Genomic DNA, 3,376 nt, shown 5'->3' on the forward strand with positions numbered 1-3,376 from the left:
TCTCTGCGACATGTTCCATCAATGACGTATGTTCACAAATTGTGTCACAGCAAGTGTGTGTGTGTGTGTGTGTGTGTGTGTGTGTGCTAATGGCTTATGTTTCCCTCTGTCCCCTTCTTCAACTTCTGGTTTCTACCTCTCATTCCCTCATTCCCTCTTCTGTCTCCTCACTTCCTTCTTCAGCTCTTCTCTACATTTATCTCCATTAACTCGTGCCTTCTCCTTCTCCTTTTGTTTGCTCTCCCCACTCATCTTCCCTCGCACACCTCCACTTCCTTGTCCTCACCTCCCCTGCTCATCTCTTGTCTGTCCTCTTCTCGCCATTACTGTCCTTCACTTTTCCCTCTTCCCATCCTTCACTGTCCCGCCTCTTCTCTCTCTGACTTTTTTTCCTTCCCATTTTGACAACATGTTCTCCTCTCCTCCACTCTACTCTCCCTAGCTACTTAGTTCCTATTGGTCCATTAAGTCAGTTGCGGCTGCGAGTCCTTTAGCCCCTTCATAAGCAGCTTTTACAAGTTGTGCTTCCTGGCTGTGGACCACTGAAGGATGGAATTGAATGGCACCAAGACCCAGTGGATTTATCCCTTCCTCATATTCACAGCCAGGAGATCCTGCCTGAAACACAGAGCTTTTTCTTCACAGCTCTGTTTAACGTCTACACTTTTTGTTAATCACTCTCATTGGCTGCCATGTTTGCGGTGAAGCACTGCAGGTGATAACCTTGGCTCAGTTTTAGCATATCACGATTGTACAACTTGTTTCAGTAACTACAAACAAAACACTCCTTTCTTTTTTCTAACCACCTGCATTGAAAATACCCTTAGGGCAAATTTTCAAGAACACTGAATGAATGCCACTCATCTTACAAAAAAAACCCAAACTTTTTTTGCTCTTTTATTTTCACTGATCTTATTTTAATTGCTGTATGATTCCAAACTCATTTCACTATCTTAGAAGCCCCACACAGTAGCTCTCAAAGTCTTTTAGAGCTTGTCTGCTCTAAAAGACCTTTGAGAGCTACTGTGTGGGGCTTCCCACAATAGCTGAATAAATTAGTAAATAGTTTTGTATCTCTGCTACTAGTAGACGTCTGCTTGTAACGGTACAGTGGGAAACACTACTTTAAAGTGAAACACACTCGCAATTCAATAGGTGTACTAGTGGTCCACTTTTAGACCCCAACTCTCCACTGCTTTAGTGTATGACATGGTCATTTCTGTCATTTATAGCTCATATTATAGGAATGCAATTACAAAAGGCCGAGACAGTTTTGCCAGTTTTGGCAGCATGGTCAAGTTGAAAATGCAGCTGACGTGTTTTAGCCCAGATGTTTTAAATCCCATATAAATCCGACACAAAAGAAGTCGAAGCTGGGAAATCTATACCATCACCGTTTGAATTTGGTCCAATTTGTCATGTGTGTGAAAAGTCGGCTGGCACTCAAAAATGTTTCTGATGTATGATCCAAGTGAACCTCTATTCAACAACACAATATCCAAATCCTCTGTTACAAATCCATGTTTTTGGGTAATCGTGGTGTGCATGTGTTTTTGTGTGTGTGAACCAGAGTTTAGCATTTCCCGCATGCTGCCCCTCCATTTCCCTTCTGTGCTGCTCGACTTCCTCACTGGGGTCTTTACTTTCTTTGCGTCTGTCTCTGTCTCTCTCAGCTGTACGGTGACCATTTGAAATTGCTCTTCACACTTCTCTGCATCTGCTGCCACACACACACACACACACACACACACACACACACCCACACACCCTAAGACGGACCAAGTGCAATGACCTCCAAGCGCACCGACTCTGACATGAATCACAGTCACAAAATTCACACCCACAATTCCCAAAGTCCAGCCTCCTGCCATCCGCCCCTTCCTGCCCTGGATCTTTCAATCAGTCTACTTTGCCTCCTGTTCCTCAAGGAGAGACTGCAAATGGATGGACAGAGTGGGGGAAACAGATAAGGAAATTGGAGGGAGGCGAGTTTTGATTATAGAAAATGGGAAAATATTAAGAGGGGGACAAACCGCAATTGCAAAGGCGAAAAAGCTGGGAAAGCAAATGGTATATTTTATTTTAACCTTTGGGGGAAACATTTACTGTGAATTGCAGAGCCCATAATTACGGCCTTTACCAAGCAGAACAGCCAAATAGACTGTGTATACTATAAGTAATCATTTAGAACATAACATCATGACCCAACAGCGTATTGAGAAGACTTATATTACAGAATTTTTTTTTTTTGTCATGGGTGATTTCTTAATATGTCAAATAAATGATTAAATAAATATCCATAATTAATGTAGATGCAAATCACAAAGAGCTTTTTGTTCCTTGGCTGTGCACTAAAGGCAAAAAACCTAAATGCATAAAAAGCAAAACCTCAAACACCAAAACTATAACACCTTAAAACTAAACACATTAAAATAATGATATAATAAAATAAGAATAAAGCTAGGCCTAGTTTCAGTCCTGACAAATTAACCGTATCTCGTCAGTAACATGAATTAACATTTTTTCCCATATTAGAAGAACTACTGATGTCTGCACTCTGCACTGTTTCACCTGTCCTTGCGATTCTCCTCCTCTTTTTGAAATAATCTGTGATTTGAGACATTCCTGCAAAAAAGAAAAATACACAATGGGCTGTAACGTTAATTCAGTAATAGCAGCAAAATCAGGTCACCGCCTCCTACTGCAAGCTGAAAATCCAGCACGGTCGTATTCTTCTTTGGCAATTTCAGATGGCTCTGCCTGATGCACGGATTACGATACAGCGCCACGACATTACCATAGTGGCGTACAGCCGCAATTGCAGTTACAAACGTCAAATCCACCAAGTACCGAGAGAACAAGTAGGCCTACTAGAATGTGGTCAATAAAAGCCAAAGAAAAGTGCTATATATTGCAGTTCACCATTGAAATCTGTGATAATATACTAACAAAGTCTTTTTGTAACTTAAAAATGCTTTAAGGACAAGTATGTATTAGTATGTGTGTTTATTTCTGTGTGTATATTTCATTATAAACACAATTTAGACTAAATGTTTATACTAATGTTAGGATGTCAGACTTGAGTTTGTGAGAATATTCAGCGCTGCAGACAGGTGACAGAGCTCACTGACAGAAGCAGGTGAATTATATGACGAGTCTCCCCGTCCTCCCATTAAATTACGCCAATGGAAAGGTGTAATGACAAAAACAGAGGGAGACAGAATGAGAGGAACAGAGAGGCTAAAGACAAACAGAGGCGAGGAAAGCTAATATAGGGAGGTGTAGAGGAAGAAATTGAGAAAAAGAGGCAGACAGATAGAAAGAGAAAGGGGGATATTGGGTCCAAGCAAGTTGTGTTGTGGGGGGGGGGGGGGGG

Source organism: Seriola lalandi, unplaced genomic scaffold (assembly GCF_002814215.2).
Source record: "Seriola lalandi dorsalis isolate HSWRI2012SDOR001 ecotype SW California unplaced genomic scaffold, Sedor1 jcf7180002054664, whole genome shotgun sequence".
NCBI classification, from domain to species: Eukaryota; Metazoa; Chordata; class Actinopteri; order Carangiformes; family Carangidae; genus Seriola; species Seriola lalandi.